This window comes from Mus caroli, unplaced genomic scaffold (genome assembly GCF_978045245.1).
Source record: "Mus caroli unplaced genomic scaffold, Mus_caroli_1 scaffold_8, whole genome shotgun sequence".
Taxonomy (NCBI): domain Eukaryota; kingdom Metazoa; phylum Chordata; class Mammalia; order Rodentia; family Muridae; genus Mus; species Mus caroli.
Window position 1 is genome coordinate 38,102,614 of NW_028227263.1, and position 21,259 is coordinate 38,123,872.

General features: G+C 40.8%; 1 pseudogene; it reads left to right on the forward strand.

Moving 5' to 3' along the window:
- Positions 1 to 233: 233 nt before the first annotated feature.
- LOC110288220 (serine/threonine/tyrosine-interacting protein pseudogene) lies at positions 234 to 20,069 on the forward strand (annotated as a pseudogene).
- The last annotated feature ends 1,190 nt before the right edge of the window (positions 20,070 to 21,259 follow it).

Consider the following 21,259-nt stretch of genomic DNA (forward strand, 5'->3'; position numbering starts at 1 on the left):
TTGTTGGGAGCCATTAAGACAACACAATTGTCCTGATCTCTGAATTGGGCCTCTCTCCCCAAGAAGAAAAGGAGGCCTTGATGCAACTCAGAACGTTTCCGTGTTGTTATTCGCACAAGGTTCTCGTCTCTCTCTACCCCCCAATTTGGTTCTTAGGAGAAGGTCCCCTCGACACCCTCGAATAACTGGACCTGCTGGACGGGTCAAGTGGCGCTAGACATGGGGCACGAGGTATGACCACCCTCCGGACAACAGATTCAAGAGATACCACGCAGACAGTGAGACAGTTCCCCGCCACTTCACTTGAGTGTCGCGGACATCGAGAGGTAAGCCTAGGCATTCAGTTGTTGTTCATTAACCATGGGGAATGTTCTGTCCAAAGAGACAGTTTTTAGTCAAGAGATGAAGGGGTCTTTTTAGGAGAGAGGGATAAGAGCTAAAGAAAAAGGATTTAATAAAATTTTTGTTTTGTGGACGAAAGATGTTCATGGCTGGTATTAAATGGTCCTTAAATACACCCTTTAACTTGGAATAAAGTAGGCAAAGGTATTAATGCTTTGATAAAACAAGGAGAACATGTCCCTGAGTCCTTTTTTAGCAATTGGGGAATCATCAGAGATCTCCTTGAGCAGGCAGAAAAGGGCGGAGAAGGCGCTCACCTCTTACCCCTTACTGAAGATTTTTTAGAAAACTCCCGATCTCGAAAAAGCAAAACTAAGCCGCCGGCGAATCGTCAGTCTCGGCCATCATTGATTATCGATGCCCTGTTCACAGTATCTATATTAGAAGGTTTAGCAGGAGAAGGCTACTTGATACCCAATGAATGGAATAAAGTTGTTCTGTCTGTCCTCACTAGGGGCCAATATTTAACTTGGAAGTCAGAGTTTGTGGACAGAGGAGAAAATTTGGCTGCAAATAATAGAAAGAATCCTACTAGTAAGACAGCCTCCTGGACTGCTGATAAAATCTGTGGTAAAGGCAATTTCGCTGCAGACATAAAACAATTAGGGCTCTCCCCTGGTATCCTCGCCCAGAAGGCACAGGCAGCCCTGGGAGCTTGGCGCACTGTCCTTGCTGCAGGGGCACTAACTATGCCCCTAACCAAGTTATACAAGGGCCCCAAGAGTCCTATGTGCAGTTCGTTGCCAGATTGTAGGAAGCAGCTGAGAGAATTTTGGGACCTGAGGAAAGTGAGGGCCTGTTAGTCCGACAACTTGCTCTTGAAAATGCCAATTTGGGATGTAGGGTTGCCCTGAGAGGTAAAACCAAGAGTCTAGATATAAATGGTATGATCAAGCTTTGTAATGAGGTGGATGTGTTTTCTCAATAAGTTTCTAAGTCTATTAACCTGGCCATTGGGGCTGCTCTACAACTAAATAAAGGAGAAAAAATTGCTATAGATGCAACCAACCTGGACATTTTGCTAGAGAATGCCCTACACAAAGACAGAGCACCCTAGTCTCAACCATGTCTGCTACCCAACAAAAGTTTCTCCCTGTCTTTGCCCTAAGTGCAAGAAAGGCCGCCATTGGGCACGAGATTGCCAAAATAAGACTGTTATCAACGGCCACCTACTACCTGCGGTTGAGGGAAATGGCCAGAGGGCCCCCCTGCAGGGTCCGTCTCCCCTAATAACAACCACAGACAACCCCCTAGCCCCCACGGGAGATTGTGCAGGGCCACGACAGGGAACGCAGTGTTGGGCCTGTGTTCCTCCACCACCAGGATTATAACTCCTGAGGAGGGAACAGTGGTCATTGAAACAGGTGAATCTGGGCCCCCTCCCCAAAACACTTTTTTTCTCATCATTGGCCGAGTGTCCAGACTTTTACAAGGCCTATAACGGTGACTCCTACAGTGGTTGACACCAACTACCATGGGGAGATAAAAATCTTAGTCACTGCCATGCAGGGATCACTTACCCTTAGGGCTGGAGCTAGTATTCAACCCACCACTGCCACTTTTCAGATGTTTCTTAAAATACAAATGCTCACAAGAAGTCGAGCCTACCCATTTTTAGTGGGGCATATTCGAGTCCACACGGGACTTCCTGGGCCCTTGTCCCAGGGAAATGATCTTGCTGATCAGGCCACTCGGCTTACATGCCTTACTATCAAGCCTGACCCACTGTCTCGGGCTCAGACAGCCCATACTTTACATCATCTCAATGCACAGACACTCAGACTACAATTCAACATAACCAGGGAACAAGCCAGACAAATTGTTAAACAGTGTAAAAATTGTCTTACCCTATTGCCAGAACCACATTTAGGAGTAAACCCAGGCCTTGTCCCCGGAGAACTCTGGCAAATGGATGTAACTCACATCCCATCTTTTGGGAAGCTTAAGTTTGTACATGTGTCCATCGATACCTTCAGTGGGTTTTTGTGTGCCTCTGCCCACACTGGAGAAGCTACCAAAGATGTTATAAATCATTCATTGTATGCCTTTTCTGTCATGGGACAGCCCAAAATTATCAAAACAGACAACAGTCCTGGATATAGCAGTCTTAAGTTTAAACAGTTTTGTGCACAATTACAGATCAAGCACATTACTGGAATTCCCTATAACCCTCAGGGGCAGGGAATTGTTGAAAGAATCAGACTTTAAAGAATACCATCAGACTTTAAAGAATACCCTGACTAAGCTCGGGGCCCAAGAGACTATCTACACCCTTAAGGGAAATTCAAAGCAGCTACTGTCTCATGCACTTTTTGTGCTTAACTTTTTTTTTTTGTTTGTTTTTTTGTTTTTTTTTTGTTTTTGTTTTGTTTTTCGAGACAGGGTTTCTCTGTATAACCCTGGCTGACTCTAGACATAACTGGTTGCTCAGCAGCTGACCGACTTTGGCATCCTAAGACCAGTCTAGAGTATGCTCAAGCACTGTGGAAAGATCCCCTTACAGGGATTTGGAATGGGCCAGACCCCATCATCATCTGGGCAAAAGGCTCAACCTGCATCTATAATTCCAAGGAAGGGGGAGCCAGATGGCTCCCTGAAAGACTAATTAAGCCATTTAATACAACCCAGGGTGGCGCGTGAGAAGATGTTTCATGTTTTCTCTCGTAGGATCACCATGGACAGATCTTTCACCATATTGATGATACTGGTCGTGACGGTGACAGCCAGGCAAGCCCAGACCTATCAGGTTTTTAATTATACTTGGATCATCCAAAATTAGGCGGGGGATGCCATCTTTGCTCGCTCCACAGTTGGCTCCGCCCCCACATTTGATCCCATAATTATAGACCTATGCCACCTAGCCCTGGGAGCCGCCTCATATTGGGGGGTCCCCGACCCCTTCTGGCCACTAGAAAAGGCACCTAAACGGTCTGGAGCGGTGATTAATGGTGCAGGGGCTTGTGCACATGCCGCCCAGCGTGCAAGCCCTCAGAGATCAACTCTTTTCCAAAAAACGGTCGTTCTGAGGGATTTTAAGTATGCCCAGGTCCCTCACATCGTGCTCGTAATCTTGGTCATAAATGTGGCTATGATGATTCATTCTTTTGCGCCTCCCAGGGGTGTGAGACCACTGGTGATGCCTATTGGAGACCCTCATTTTCGTGGGACCTTATCACCCTCAAAAATAATGGAACATATTCCACCAATGATGATCCTTGCAAAAGTGAAGGGCCCGCTAAGGGATGGTGTAATCCACTGATCCTAAAATTTACTGCTAAGGGGAAGAATTTAGAGGCTTGGGAAAGTTCTTGCCCTCTCGCCTGGGGCCTAAGATTATATCAAGGTAACTATGATAATGGCCTGACCTTTAAGGTTCAGCTTCTTAAAACCATCCCTAACAATCTTAAAGCATCCATAGGACTTCCAGGCAGCCACCCCACTGTTCCTGCCCCAGGGTGTGCTAGACCCTGTTTCAGCCCACTTTCCCTGCGGGGGCCCCCCTCTTCCACTGATTTACTGTGGTCTATATTGAATTCTTCTGCTTTAGCCTTGTTGGATAAGACAAAGAGATAATACGTCAAAATTTGAAGATTGCTAGATGTGCTTTTCTGTTTTCCCACCCTTTTATAGACTTATTTAAAAATAGACTTATTTAAAAATTTTACTCTGCTTTCAGATGCTAGGCAGCTTCCCTTCGAGTCAGTTCAGCTTACCTTGACAGAACTCTCTGGGATAAGAAGTTGTGTGTTGGGCCCAGGCATGTTTCCGCTGCGGCCCTTGTTAGAAACTTGCAATAACACGTTTAGAGTAAATAAAAATGGGTTTTCTTATCTTCTTGCCCCAAATGATACCTTTTTGGCATGTTCCACGGTACATTATTATACAAGATTTTATAAATTATAGAGATTATTGTGTCTTGGTTCAGCTTTTTTCCAAATTTTAGTATTCATAAGACAAATGACTTATTAAAGTTTTGGGACCGAGGTGCCTCCTTGCCATCCCACCACAAAAGAGAGCCTATCTCGGCGGTGCCATCTTGCAGTCCTTCTTGGCCTGGTGTTGCGGCCTGCCCGCAGTCCACAACACGAACGGTTCAACTGAGAATGGCAGTTTGAACTGAAAAGAGAGGAATCTAGACGGGGCGGAAGAAAGAATGGAGCCAAGACAACAAACGTTCTGATCAAGGCTCAATTTTACTATTTTCAGACACTCAGTTATAAAGGAAGGGGGAGGGAACCCAATATCCCACCAAGTAACTCAGGGTCCAGTAGCAGGACGAACACGTGTGTGCCTCCAGGCAGCAAAGGCAGGTTCCAACTGTGGGCGTGGCAGGACGAATGAGCCGGTAGCTCCACCCTTGAGCAAGCAGGTTCCAGGCTGGGGGAAGGGAGGCCACATTTCCTCCCATTAGTTAACAAAACAAAAATAAAAAAGGGGGTGGCCTGAGGCAGAAAAATTATCTATGTTCAATAGTTCTGCCTGAGTTCTTAGGGCTAAAGAAAAAGGTGAGTTGGTAATCAGGGGGAGGGGAGGGGGCTGCCGATTTTTGGAGAGGAAATTAGGAAAGGGGATAACATTTGAAATGTAAATAAAGAAAATTTCAAATAAAAAAGAAAAAATGTTAAATGTGTAATGAATATAGTGAAAAGATTCCTTTTAGACACATAAAATAAGTTAGCTAGAATCCCACTAGACCCAATGCTGCACCTGATAATCAAAACTCATGACATCACCCACTTAAAATAACCAAATACAGTCCTAGAATCCCATAACACCCATCCGGCAGTATATAAGCAAGATAAAAGCAATATTCTGTTCTGTATATCTAGAAAGATAGCACCCATGAAGTCTCCCACCTCAGAGCAGCTTCTCAATAAACCTGCCTTTAACATAATCTAATTTGGTTTAAATTGGCTCATTTCACTGGTAGTAAAGAAATAACCTATCACTGACGCTACAATCAGAGAATTGTTTTAGAGTGGGGACCTGATATTTGCTAAGACATGTAGCACAGGTAGCCTTCGTGAGATAGGCTTAGTACCATAATTAGGAACTTAAAGTGTGAACCTTGTATGTTGGATGACTCTCAGCATCATAAAATATAACTTTTGTTTAAAAAAAGAAAAGAAAGAAACAGAGGAAAAGATAAAACATTACTAAATATTTTCTAAATTTGTAAATGAGTTTTGTGCAAATATGACATAAGTAAAGTAGAACTGGGGAAGGAAAGCAAAGGATTAAGCATTGGATCTGTTCCTGTTATTTGTCACTGGGTGGCTTGGGACATAGGAGAATTTGTGAACTCATATTCTATGGTTTATATTGGTGCTGAATCTATATTTCTGATTTCTTGCTGCCTACCACAGCTATCTATGACAGTAGATTATTTTCTGTGCACCAAAGCCCTCTTCGAGGTACATTGTACTTTGCAATCAGTTGTCTAGATAGGTACTTTTATCTACAATACAGAGACTCTCCAGGATTATTACTAGGTTACCTAACATTTTAGTTTGAGGATGGAAGAAAAACAAGAAGAATAATATCTACATAGGTTGAGGACCAGACTTTATACTGTCAATATCTCCTAAATATTAATCAACAACATAGAGGGGCACACTTCAGCGATCATTGAATTTTCACCAGTTATTGGCAGACAAATGACTCCAGAGTTTGTTCTACCTGCTGGCTTCAGGCTCAAATAACCAGATTTGATTCAGACCATCAAGTGTGGTTGTGTACTTTGCTGTCTGACCTAAGAATTCTGCAACCTTAACTTTTATCTTGTTAGTGTTTGTCCTTTTTCCAAAACTACTTTCTAGGGTTGTTGATCACTGTGGAACCATGGAAGATTAATTTAGCAATCTCCTACTTGTGGTTGTACCATGCTCTCAGGACCCTGTATATCAAGATGGAGCCTGACCATTGTTTTTCTGAGCCACATAGAAGGACAGATGAGATCTATCTCTACTGACAATTCATTTGTCAGAGAAAACAGTATTTGGAAATGAGCAAGTAGATTTTATATTTGTGAGGGCCATGGTCTTGTCTTGCTTATGGAACCATCAGTTCCTTTCACAAGGGCTGCCTCACTTATTTGTTAAAGAAATTCCTTCCCCCTCTGTGTTCTAATTGGCTCATTTGTTTTAGCTCTATCACCCGTGCTTATAAAATCATTTCTTTTATTTTGATATTATAATACAATTGAGTAATTTCTCATCCCCCTTTCTTCTTGCAATTCTTTCCATGTAAACATTTCTTGCTCTATTTCCAATTAATTGCCTCAGTTTCATTACTATGTTTTTTATTTGCTCAATTTTAAAACTGCCTGCTCAATCTATCAATGTTTCTTGTATGCAGGTTTTTAAGGCAGAAAATTTGCCTGGGCAGGACCATTTCTTTCACTCTCAGTCTCTTGTGGGTGACTGTGTTTTTTTTGTTTGTTTGTTTTTGTTTTTTGTTTTTTTGTTTTTGTAATTAGGTATTTTCCTCATTTACATTCCTAATGCTATCCCCAAAGTCCCCCATACCCTCTCCCCCACTACCCTACCCACCCACTCCCACTTTTTGGCCCTGGAGTTCCCCTGTACTGGGGCATATAAAGTTTGCAAGTCCAATGGGCCTCTCTTTCCAGTGATGGCCAACTAGGCCATCTTTTGATACATATGCAGCTACAGTCAAGAGCTCCAGGGTACTGCTTAGTTCATAATGTTGTTCCACCTATAGGGTTGCAGATCCCTTTAGCTCCTTGGGTACTTTCTCTAGCTCCTCCATTGTGGGCCCTGTGATCCATCCAATAGCTGACTGTAAGCATCCACTTCTGTGTTTGCTAGGCCCTGGCATAGTCTCACAAGAGACAGCTATATCTGGGACCTTTCAGCAAAATCTTGCTAGTGTATGCAATGGTGTCAGCATTGCGACACTGATTGGTCTAAATTTCTAAGATTTGTGTAGCCACATAATTTGGTTTTTACTTGTCTTAAAGGTGTAAATATGCTCTACATGTCTTGGTCATAAAATATTGGCTTATAAATTATTGGGTATGATAAAAAAATGTGTACCATTGATAACAAAAAAGTTAGCTTTAAATTGGTAACTCAGGATTGGAGTCATTTTAAATAACAACACGTGGCAAAAAACAGCCCAGAAAACTAGGCCTCTATGATACTTCTAAATTGAGATAATATTTAATTAATTATTATCCTAGAAAGTAGACTTATAGAGATAAGATTTAAAACAATGTCTCTTTAATGAAGCATTAAAATTTGCACTGTCATGCATTCATATGTATAAATTGGCAGCCAAACTTCATAACATGATATTGATCTTTCTAGTATTGATTTTAAAGGTGATAAATTGTTAAATCGGGATTTGCTCACTAAAAGTAAAATATATTCTAACGTTTCATTAAAAAACTTAAATTATAGTTAAAATTGCCCATGTCCCATTGACTGCAGCTTGCTGTTTGATTGCAAATTTAAGATCTTTAATTCACCTATATATTGTCATTAGGATAATTACTAGAGTAATCATCTTATGAGAGTGCTAACACAGCTCACTGGGGCCATACAGTCATACAAAGCTCAGAACAGCCTCAGCAGGGCTTGTGTGGCTTTCTTTTGTTTTGCAAACAGTGCCTAGGGAAGTTCTTGCCTGTCTTCAGGGAAATTTCTTTTTAGGAAAAAAAAAAAAGAACATTGTTACAGATCTATCCAGATGTTGTTCTAAATAAAGTTTAAATTCAGAATTTATAAAAAGTCAATCAGGCTGTAGATTTTATAAAGATATTACAATTTAAATTCAGAATTTATAAAAAGTCAACCAGGCTGTAGATTTTATAAAGATATTACAATCTGACTTGCCTACTTCATATAAAATTATTATAGATTGAAAACTTTAATTTTTCCTTTGCATTCTGATAATTGTAAAGGGTTTGCTTCTAGTGAACTGGTGATCACTGGAAAATTTTGCTTCTAGGTATGACTAATATAGCTTTACATTATACAAGAAAAATTTTTATTGTCTCTGCTTCAATACACTAAGCTAAGATTTTGAGTCTTTCAATGTATATTGTTTCCTAAGTGGAAAGTATTTTATTAGCTAATGCCTCTAAAAGGAAGTTTACTTCATAGCTTTGCTCTCACACAAGGAGCTTTAAAGTTCTGGGAAGTAGCTGTTGCTCCAGAAAAGGTTCAGACGCAATATCTTTATAATATTTAGGGTTTTAGTTATACTAGAAAATTGTGGTACAGAAAATGTAAGAAAGAAAAATTGATTTGTTTTAAAATTTTATTTTCAAAAGCTTCCAGGAGATGTTAATTGGCTAAGACCTCACCTTAAGGTCTTAAAATGACTTAAACCTTTGTTTCATGTAATCTCGAGAGAAACAGATTAAATAATAGAGAACAAAAGGCTTTACAGAAAATAAAGGAAACTTTTATAATTGTTATCAATATAATCAATGGTAATTAAATATTAGCTACTTATTTTAGTTATGGTTATTAAATGTGCCCACAGCAATTCTTTGGCAAGAAAAAACATTAATGTAAAATCATCTTTCTTCACCTCAAACAAAAGTTTTAACATCCTATTTTAAGGCTGCTGTGGTGCTAATAAAGAATTGTAAAATAAATTCATATATTTTAGAAAAACTATAACAAAAAATTGTGTCTTAAAAACCTGACAAAATGTCTGTTCCTTGTTCCAAACAGCAATTAAATTGGTTATTGCAGAATATTGATATTTGGCCTATTGCATACCATCATTTTAAATAAAATTGATAATCACTATCCAAAAGATAAGTTAAAAATTGTTTTTAATGCATGCTTTTGTATCTTCTATAAATTCATGCATGCATGCATGCATGTATGCATCCCATTTACTGTATTTAAAAACAACCCTCTATGAGAAAAAAGCTTACAATTGCTTAAAATTGTTTGTCCCTCAGATACTATAAATTCTCAAATTTGCAATTGTTTATGGATATACAACTCATAAATAAAAATGCTGTTCTTTTAAGAAGACTGTCTTTGGATATTTAAGAATTTGTTCTAGATTGCCTGGACAAGACCTCTTAAAGCAATGACATGCTAGATTTCTATTCCAGGCAGATTATAGACCTTATACAATAATTGGCCATATAATCTCATTCTTTATCATAAAAACAGTAATGACAAGATAATATTTTGGTATTTTTAGAGAATGTGCATGTCAAATTGTAAAAATTTGTTCTTAGTGTCCTCAGTTTCTAACTGTTTCCACATTATGGTGTTAGTTCTTGAGGACTGATACTTAATCAATTGCTGCAAATGGAAACTCTTATTTCTGACTAATAAATAAATTATATACATGTGACTATTAATACCTTTTCAAGCTTTCTAGTTATTGAAGAAGTATTAAAAAAGTATAGCAAAGTAAAAACAAAATTCGAGGCTTTTGGGCCCAGGCTTGGGAGTGTAGCCTTTGTGGCTTAGTGCTCCAGGTACTGGTCATAAAACAGATATCGACATTCCTCCACCTACCCTCTTCCTGGGTTCAATTCAAAGAATGGCACCCTGACCATTACTGGAACCTGCAATGCAAATGTGCTATCTTTAGGGGCTCTTAGATTGTTAGGGGCTCTTAGAAACTGTCTTGAGAGATAACCTGACACTTGTGACTTTATACTTCCTTGTGACTCTTAACTGGTATTTTTGGTATTTTCCAACAACGCCCTCCCCACCTCCATGAATTGTGGTTTCTTCCTTTAAATACCCCCTTACTCAGCTACTCGGGGCGCCATAGTCCTCTACCCCTGCGTGGTGTATGACCATGGGCCCGAGAACGCTCTCAAATAAAAATCCTCTTGCAGTTGCAGCAAGACCGTTTCTTGTGTGATTTGGGGTGTCGCCTCTCCTGAGTCAGAACGTGGGCGAGTCCTCACGTTGTGGGTCTTCCAGTTATAACTGCTCTACAAAAGAAACAACTAAATGTGTAGTTAGCCATTGCCTATGTTAAATTTTTTTAAATATATACTTGGTGTTCCAAATTAGATTACAACAGATAATGGAACTGGCTATAACAGTCAAGTATTTGAGATGTTTTTTCAACATTTTAATGTTACCCATGCTACTGAGACTTTTTATAATTCTCAAAGACAAGGTATTGTGGAACTTTAAAAACTATACCTTCTTAAAAAACAAAGAAGGGGAGGAGTTATATCCCCTTGTACATTATTTAAATCACATTTTTATTTTTAAAATTTTAAAATTCTGGATGTCAAAGAACTTAATAAATGCCTTATAGTATCTTAAAACTAGACATAATTATGTCTAGGTGAGATGAAAAGGATCTACTTATTGGCATATGTCTTGATCCTGAACAGCTACCCAATATGGGGAAGAGGGAAAGCTTAGGTTTTCTCTACAGAATGTTGCAGAAGCATGACAACTGCCAGAATGATTCCTGTGACAGGCTGACCTGTGAGTTCACTGAGTGCCCTGACTGTGTTGACAAGAAAGCTGATTTGGGTATATGTTTTTTGACCCACCTTTGCTTGCCTTTGTCCCAGATTGGACAAGCTAAGCTGCCTTGCTTCAAGCTTTTTAAACTTATGGGACAGAAAACATTAGAGACCATGGAATCTGACTTTAGAAAGATTAGTCATAAGAAAGAGTTATAATGATTCTTCTCTTTCCTTCAATGGTCAATGTGACCAGTTATTCAAACTCAATCTTGGACTGCTCTAGTAATAATTTCAATATTGGAGATTCCTATTGAAGATAGCTAAAAATCTTTATTAGCTAGCAGAGTTAACTTGGAACTTAGCCTATTTACATGAGAAACAGCCTTTCTGTTGATTCTCAAAGTCACTTCCCCCACACCTGGAGGCCAGAGATTCAGCTTGATTGTTGCTAATTTGCAACTGAATAGAGTACCTGGACTTCCCCAAAGAAGCTTTTATCCTGTTGCTTTTCAATGATCTTGACTTTGTTTTTCAAGCAGGTCAGTCAAAACCATACAGCCTGTCTTCAGCAAGCATGCAACAGCCTCACCTCCAGTGAGCACAGGTGGCAGAAATTCATCAATATGAAGAAACATTGAATATATATATATAAATATATTGTGGTTTTGGTCTGATTGGAATAAGGTGTGCTATGAAGCTGGTTAGCCAATGACGGGCAACCAGATTTCTGAACTATATCAATCTAAGACAGAGGTATATACCAAGATGCTGTGGTTTATTAATAATACACCATAGAGCCATGTTTGTGCAAAATAAGCACAAACAAGCTGCATATGTTCTCCTTGATGGATAAGAATAATTCGTGGAAAATCTGAGTCACCGAGCCAGGCATGGCCTCCAGCCACCATAATTCCCAGGCAGGACTATGGAGCATAAATAAGCTTTATGCCCCAGTCCAGCTCATTTTTATTATATATTTAGGGAGGAATTGTAGCCTCTCCCAGCGTTGAAGCAGGCTGAATCAGACCTTGCTGAAACTGTGTATGAGATCACCTGGGGTGGAGCCTTCCGACTTAGATGGCTCTATTGTTCTGTCATCTGCTGCTGCACTTCTCCAAGACACTGCTACCTGCTGAGAGGCCCTTGAGAAATTCCAGAGACAGCATCCAGCAGATCAGCCTGCAAGCTGGCAACAGGCACCAAGAATGGATTGGTGGGGGATGGGCCTCCTCCTTTATAAGCACAGACTCTTAGTAAACTTTGTGGGTCTTGAACAGAAACGTGTCTTGGCCTCCATTATTCCTCTCGATGTTCTCTCCCATACAGCCCCTGCCTCCCACTCAGGAACCCCGTTAGTGTGGCTGCAGGCAGCTACAGAAAAACACTACCTAGTAATCAAAAGAAAAATCAACCAAGATGGCATTCCAATTCTCAACATCAATGCCCAAAACAGAAGGGAACCTAAGTTTGTATAATAAACACTACAACAGCTTAAGTCACATATTGTCACTCACACTGAGAGTGGCAATCCTCAGTATACCAGTCTGGCCAACTTCTGGAATGAATAAGTTAGCACCCCCTGCCCCAATAACACTGAATCCCCTTCTATGAGGTCAGAATGTTCAGCTGTTTTTGTTTGTTTGTTTTGTATATTACTCTTTGAGAATTAATAATTGTGAAATAAAACACAAACCATCAGTAAGAAATGATAATTTACACATCCATAAAGATTTTCTTTTTGAGATGTTTGAAGATAGTTTCAAAAGATAGGAAAGAATGGCCATTTACAAAGATAGAGGAAGGAGTCAGGTCCACATAGTAGAGCACATGGGCCGCAGAAGCAACATAGCTTCTCAGACAGGGTTCCTTTGGACCTTCATCCTCAGCCAGGAGGCAGAGCTGATACTCAGACTTCTGTGCACCTTTCCTGTGAGAGGAAAGCTTGCCTACATGGAGTGCTCTGACCCCCAGGAATCAGAAGAGAGCTGTTCTCCCATGAATGCTGCAAGAGGCTAACAGTCTCACAGGAGGAACAAACTCCACCCAGAGACAGCTAGAACATCTAACACCAGAGATTACCAGATGGTGACAGGCAAATATAAGAATCTTACTAACAGAAACCAAGACTACTATACATCATCAGAACCCAGTACTCCCCACCACAGCGAGTCCTGGACACCCCAATTCACCTTAAAGCAAGATACATATTTAAAATCATATCTCATGATGATGGTAGAGGATTTAAGAAGGACATTAATAACTCCCTTAAAGAAATAGAGGAGAACACACCTAAACAGGTAGAACTCCTTAAAGAGGAAACACAAAAATCCCTTAAAGAATTACAGGAAAACACAATCAAACAGGTGAAGCAATTGAACAAAACCATCCAAGATCTAAAAATGGGAGTAAAAAAATAACGTAAACACAAAGGGAGACAACTCTGGAGATTGAAATCCTAGGATAGAAACCAGGAGCCATAGATGTGAGCATCATCAATAGAATAAAAAAGATGGAAGAAAGAATCTCAGCTGCAGAAGATTCCATAGAAAACATGGAAACAAAAATCAAAGAAAATGCAAAATGCAAAAAGTTTCTAACTCGATACATCCAAGAAATCCAGGACAGAGTGAAAAGACTAAATCTTTCCTATATGAATTTCAATGAAAAAATGCTCAATAAAATGCTCGCAAACCAAATCAAAGAACACATCAAAAGGATCATCCATCATGATCAAGTAGGCTTCATCACAGGATTGCAGGGATGGTCTAAAATATGGAAATCCATCAGCATAATCCGCTATATAAACAAACTTAAAGACAGAATTCACATGATCATCTCATTAGATGCTGAGAAAGCATTTGGCAAAATCCAACACTCATTCATGATAAAAGTCTTGGAAAGAACAGGAATTCAAGACCCATACCTAAACATAATAAAAGCAATATACAGCAAACTAGTAGCTAACATAAAAAAAAAATGGAGAGAAACTTGAAGAAATCCCACTAAAATAAGAGACTAAACAAGGCTGCCCATTCTCTCCCTACCTATTATTTAATACTTGAAGTCCAATCCAGAGCAATTAGACAACAAAAGGAGATCAAGGGGATAGAAATTGGAAAGGAAGAAGTCAAAATATCACTATTTGCAGATGATATGATAGTATACTTAAGTGACCCTAACAATTCCACCAGAGAACTCCTAAACCTGATAAACAAATTCAGTGCAGTAGCTGGTATAAAATTAACTCAAACAAATCAGTGGTCTTTCTCTACACAACGGATAAAAATGCTGAAAATTTTAGGAAACAACACCCTTCAAAATAGTCACAAATAATATAAAATACCTTGAAGTGACTCTAACTAAGGAAGTGAAAGATCTGTATGATAAGAACGTCAAACTTTTGAAGAAAGAAATCAAAAAAGATCTCAAAAGATGGAAATATCCATGTCTTGCTTTTAAGTGGATATTAGCCCAGAAACTTAGAATACCCAAGATGCAAATTGCATAGTATATGAATGTGAGGAGTCGCCCTCACATTCACCATTATAAGATGGCGCTGACACCCATATTCTAAGTAGTAAACAAGCAAGCTGTGCATGTGCCGGAGTAGCTTTCCACTCCATGTGTTCTGCCTTCCCTGTGACAACAACTCCGGTCGATGGGCTGCAGCCAATCAGGGAGTGACATGTCCGAGGCAGAGGACAATCCTCCATAAAAGGGATGGGGCTCCGCCATTTTCCCCTCTCTTCTCCACTGGCTCCTGAAGAAGTGAGCAATAAAGCTTTTGCCACAGAAGATTCCGGTTGTCCTGAGCGTGTTCTTGCCAGTGGGGACAAAAGCTCGGGATAAGTGGTGCCGAAAACCCGGGATCGAAAGCACCGGATAAGTGGCGCCGAGAAACCTGGGAACTACCATCACACCGGCGCAAGGAAGATCCCTCATTTGCAGGGCAGAACCAGAACTGTGGGGACAGGACGTGCATTACAGCTTTACAAGGTATGTCTGGTCTTGAATTTTCTCTAGTGTTAAAGCCCTTTTGTTCCTTTTCACATGTCAACAAGTGGTTAAGGCAGGGTGGAGAATTCTGGACAAAATTCAAGACAGTCTATCAGAAGTAAAGCGGGGAGAGAGAGCAGGAGCAAAGAGGAAACATGGTGCACCAAATAAGTATACAGGCCTTTCCACGGGTCTTGAACCTGAGGAAAAGTTAATGTCAGGGAAGAATACCTGGGGAGAGATTGGAAGGAAAGAGGAGAAAAAAGATGAGTTTAAGGAGCCAGCTCATAGTAGCTGTGAATCAGATGAAGAAATTATCACCTCTGAGGAAACAGACTTGGAGGAGGAAGCAGCTCGTTATGAGAGAGAAAAGTACCAGCCAGATAAAATGCGAGCTTATAAGTCAAGAAAAAAGCCAAAAGCGGCTGGCAAAGGCCAGCTTGCTGCTCAGCCTCAAGGTCATAGTGCACCTCCGCCCTATGTGGAGCCCCCGCGCTGCGTAGTGCATCAGCCCTGCACAGAGAGGCAGTGTGCAGAGGGGCGGTGCACAGACTCGTTCATTCCAAGAGAGGAACAAAGGAAGATGCAACAGGCATTTCCGGTCTTTGAAGGAGCCGAGGGTGGGCGTGTTCATGCTCCAGTAGAGTACAGGCTTGCCTGCATGGCACTAACTCCTGCCGACTGGCAAATGATTGCAAAAGCTGCTCTCCCCAATATGGGCAAATATATGGAATGGAGAGCTCTATGGCAAGAGGCTGCACAAACGCAGGCCTGAGCAAACGCTGCTGCTTTGACTCCAGAACAGAGAGATTGGACTTTTGACAGGTTCAAACCTTGGCAACCACATCTAATAATTGGGCAGTTTTAGTTACCTCCTTTTCAGGACAAATAGATAACCATTATCCAAAACATCCAATTTTACAGTTTGCCCAAAATCAATCTGTTGTGTTTCCACAAATAACAGTAAGAAACCCACTTAAAAATGGGATTGTGGTATATACTGATGGATCAAAAACTGGCATAGGTGCCTATGTGGCTAATGGTAAAGTAGTATCGAAACAATATAATGAAAATTCACCTCAAGTGGTAGAATGTTTAGTGGTTTTAGAAGTTTTAAAAACCTTTTTAGAACCCCTTAATATTGTGTCAGACTCCTGTTATGTAGTCAATGCAGTAAATCTTTTAGAGGTGGCTGGAGTGATTAAGCCTTCCAGTAAAGTTGCCAATATTTTTCAGCAATTAGTTTTGTTATCTAGAAGATTTCCTGTTTATATTACTCATGTTAGTAATACTACCTGGCCCCATGGCTCTGGGAAATGATTTGGCAGATAAGGCCACTAAAGTGGTGGCTGCTGCCCTATCATCCCCGGTAGAGGCTGCAAGAAATTTTCATAACAATTTTCATGTGACGGCTGAAACATTACACCGTCGTTTCTCCTTGACAAGAAAAGAAGCCCGTGACATTGTTCCTCAATGTCAAAGCTGCTGTGAATTCTTGCCAGTTCCTCATGTGGGAATTAACCCACATGGTATTCGACCTCTACAGATCTGGCAAATGGATGTTACACATGTTTCTTCCTTTGGAAAACTTCAATATCTCCATGTGTCCATTGACACATGCTCTGGCATCATGTTTGCCTCTCCTTTAACCGGAGAAAAGGCCTCACATGTGATTCAACATTGCCTTGAGGCATGGAGTGCTTGGGGGAAACCCAAACTCCTTAAGACTGATAATGGACCAGCTTATACATCTCAAAAATTCCAACAGTTTTGCCGTCAGATGGACGTGACCCACCTGACTGGACTCCCATACAACCCCCAAGGACAGGATATTGTTGAGCGGGCGCACTGCACCCTCAAATCCTATCTAATAAAACAGAAAGGGGGAGTAGAGGAGGCTCTACCCCGAGTACCAAGAGTGTCTGTGTCTATGGCACTCTTTACACTCAATTTTTTAAATCTTGATTCTCATGGCCATACTGTGGCTGAACGTCATTGTTCAGAGCCAGATAGGCCCAATGAGATGGTTAAATGGAAAGATGTTTTAAGTAACAAATGGAAAGGACAGGATCCTATTTTGATAAGATCCAGGGGAGCTGTTTGTGTTTTTCCACAGAATGAAGACAACCCATTTTGGATACCAGAAAGACTCACCCGAAAAATCCAGACTGACCAAGGGAATACTGATGTCCCTCGTCTTGGTGATGTCCAGGGCAACAACAACAAAGGGAGAGCAGCATTGGGAGATACAGAATTGGACGGCTAAATTTGAACAGACCCTTCGAAAATTGAGACTTGCCCCACGCACTTGGACCTGTCCCTGACCAAAGGATTATCTCCTCAACATTTTCCTTCTTTAAAGAATGGGTGGGGGTGGGATTATTTGGAGCTGTTCTTTGCTGTGGATTAATGTTGCTTTTCTGGTTGGTCTGTAAGCTTAAGGCCCAAACTAGGAGAGACAAGGTGGTTATTGCCCAGGTGTTTGCAGCACTAGAACATGGTGCTTCCCCTGATATATGGTTATCTATGCTTAAGCAATAGGTCGCTGGCCACTCAGCTCTTGCACCCCATGAGGCTAGTCTCATTGCACGGGATAGAGTGAGTGTGCTTCAGCAGCCTGAGAGAGTTGCACAGCTAAGCACTGCAGTAGAAGGGCTCTGCGGCATATATGAGCCTATTCTAGGGAGACATATCATCTTTCAAGAAGGTTGAGTGTCCAAGTCACTTCCCCCAGGAAAAACGACACGGGACCAGACCAGGACCCCTCCGGGTGATGAGCCTGGGAGGAGGTTTTGTGCACGGCTCCTTTACCTGCACACTGGGGATTTGACCTCTATCTCCACTCTCATTAGAATGGGTGGCCTATTGCTCTTAAATAAAAGAAAAGGGGGAGATGTGAGGAGCTGCCCTCACATTCGCCATTATAAGATGGCGCTGACACCCATATTCTAAGTAGTAAACAAGCAAGCTGCACATGTGCCGGGGTAGCTTTCCACTCCATGTGTTCTGCCTTCCCCGTGACGACAACTCCGGTCGATGGGCTTCAGCCAATCAGGGAGTGACACGTCCAAGGCGGAGGACAATCCTCCATAAAAGGGATGGGGCTCCGCCATTTTCCCCTCTCTTCTCCACTGGCTCCTGAAGAAGTGAGCAATAAAGCTTTTGCCACAGAAGATTCCAGTTGTCCTGAGCGTGTTCTTGCCGGTGGGGACAAAAGCTCGGGATATATGAAACTCAAGAAGAACAAAGACCAAAGTGTGAACACTTCGCCCCTTCTTAGAATTGGGAACAAAGCACCAATGGAAGGGGTTACAGAGACATACTTGGGAGCTGAGACAAAAGAATGGACCATCAAGAGACTGCCCCACCCGGGATCCATCCCATAATCAGCCACCAAACGCAGACACTATTTCAAACGCCAGCAAGATTTTGCTGAAAGGACCCTGTTATAGCTGTCGCTTGTGACGCTATGCCAGTGCCTGGAAAACAGAGAAGTAGATGTTCACAGTCAGCTATTGGATGGAACACAGGACCCCTAATGGAGGAACTAGAGAAAGTACCCAAGATGCTGAAGGGGTCTGCAACTCTATAGGTGGAACAACAATATGAAATAACCAGTACCCCCAGCGCTCGTGTCTCTAGCTGCATATGTAGCAGAAGATGGCCTAATTGGCCATCATTGAGAAGAGTGGCCCCTTGGTCTTGCAAACTTTATATGCCCCAGTATAGGGGAACACCAGGGCTAAGAATTGGGAGTGGGTGGGTGGGTGGGGGGAGAGTATAGGTGAATTTTGGGATAGTATTTGAAATGTAAATGAAGAAAATACCTCATAAAAATTGGAAAGAATAAAAAAGATGGAAAGATCTACCATGCTCATGGATTGGCAGGATTAATATAGTAAATGAGGCTATCCGCCCAAAAGCAATCTACAGATAAAATGAAATCCCCATCAAAATTCCAACTCCATTCTTTACAGAATTAGAAAGGGCAATTTGCAAATCTATCTGGAATACCAAAAAATCTAAGATAGCATTCTCAACAATAAAAGAATCTCAGGTGGAGCTGGGCGTGGTGGAGCACACCTTTAATCCCAGCACTCCGGAGGCAGAGGCAGGCCTATTTCTGAGTTTGAGGCCTGCCTGGTCTACAAAGTGAGTTCTAGGACAGCCAAGGATACACAGAGAAACCCTGTTTCGAAAAAAAAAAAAAAAAAAAAAAAACAAAAGAAAAAATAATCTCAGGCGGAATCACGATCCCTCACCTCAAGCAATTATTATAAAAATGTAAGATCAAGAATCTACAAATGGGGGGGGGGCGCAGAGACCTATCAGAGGGACAGGGCCGCAGCATGGTGGCTGGCAGTGCACCACCCTGCCCTCTGCCCTCCTATCTCAGCAGCTTGGACCCTGTGGTCCTAGAGTGCTTTCTGTGAGCCAGCAGCACCTCAGTTGTCCCCCCCCCCCCCCGCCTCCCGCCAACCCCTGTCTGCCTGCCCTCCTTCCCTTGTAGCCTCTGCCAGCCCGGAGAGCAGCCAGGTGCACAGCGCCCACCCACCAGGGCCCTAGGACCATGAAGGACGGCTGGGGAAACTGAAGTTCTCCTACTTTCCACAGTGCAAAGAGGATGCTGAGGAGTGGTCTTACCCTATGAGACAAGAGATGCAGGAAGTTTTGCCTGGATTGTTCTTAGGCCCATACTCTTCTGCTATGAAAAGCAAGCTACCTATACTTCAGAAACATGGCATAACTCATATAATTTGCATATGGCAAAATGTTGAAGCAAACTTTATTAAACCAAACTTTCAACAATTATTTTGATATTTGGTTTTGGATATTGCTGATAATCCAGTTGAAAACATAATACCTTTTTTCCCTATTACTAAAGAATTTATTGATGGAAGCTTACAAAATGGAGGAAAAGTTCTTGTCCATGGGAATGCAGGCCTTTGTCATTGCATACATCATGGAGACACTTCGGATGAAATACAGAGAAGCATTTGCTTATGTCCAAGAAAGGAGATTTTGTATTAATCCTAATGCTGGATTTGTCCACCAACTTCAGGAATATGAAGCCATCTGCTTAGCAAAAATAACAATACAGATGATGTCACCACTTCAAATAGAAAGGTCCTTAGCTGTTCATTCTGGTACCACAGGTAATGTGAAGAGAACACATGAAGAAGATGATGACTTTGGAAACATGCAAGTGGCAACCACACAGAATGGCTGACCTGTGAGGACTGTTAATTGCACAGGTTGGCTGACCTATGAGGAGTGTTACATGGGTGTGAGCTTCCATCTGGAAAGGAGAGGACCCTAGTGATGATAATGTGAAATGGTAAACTCACAAATACTTTCTTTTCAATTATACATTGCTTCCAGACATGTTTCTCTGCAACACTTTAAGATGTTGGACTTATGCAGTAGATGGCACTGATAGGTGATGGGTTTACTTAAAAAAAAAAAAAAGAAAGAAAAAACCTTTATGGTTTTATTATAAACCAAAAATTTTGGACTTGCAAAGAGGTATTATTGCAATAATGCATTTTTCATGCTTGAAATTTATTTGTATGATATAAACTTATTACTTTAAACAAATTACAAGTTAGGGGGATTTGTTTATAGATTTTGAATAATTTATAACAAACAAATTTCCTAAAAACTCATTTTGTGTTATATATATTACATTTAAAGTAATTTTACAGTTCAATTTTATGATGAAGCCTCTTACAGAAACATTAACAAAATGTAGAACTTGTCCACAATTTTTTAGTATAATTCAGTAACTTGATTACCATTTTTTAAAACTTCTTGGTCCCGTATCTTTAAATCATGACTTTAGTCAACTTGCCTACTTTACAATTTAATACAGTTAATACTTCCTTTCTAATTCCCTCCCTTATTCTAAATGACAAAAGTTGAAATGATCAAAGAAAGAGGTCTTACTTTCTAAAACCAGATACTCAAAAAAATAAGAATAGTGTTATATTTTCCACATGACTTTTTTCTCTTTGCTGTTTAAGCCAAATGTAGACTTGGTCTTTTCAAAGTTTCCAAGCTCTTCTAACTTTTATCCAAAATGGTTCAAAGTAGACCAAACCAATGTAGCACTGTTTCTTCAATATGAATCCCCCAAAAGAAAAGTGCTTTTCATCAACAAACAAGCAAATCCTCATGACTTCTAAATTAGTATATAAAACAGTCAACAGCTATTAACGTTTTTCTGTAATTTCTTGTTTTAAAACTATAAATTAAATCTGATGCTTGAAGAAAGTAAATTATTTTGAATGAAACACTTACTTCTATTTTCTGTTGTATTACTTCTCTGAGGTTCAGCTGACGGCTTTGCTTTGAAGATGTACCCATTGGGGAAAGCAATTTGTGGGTGGCTTCAGTGTATTGTAAATTACTGTTTTAACT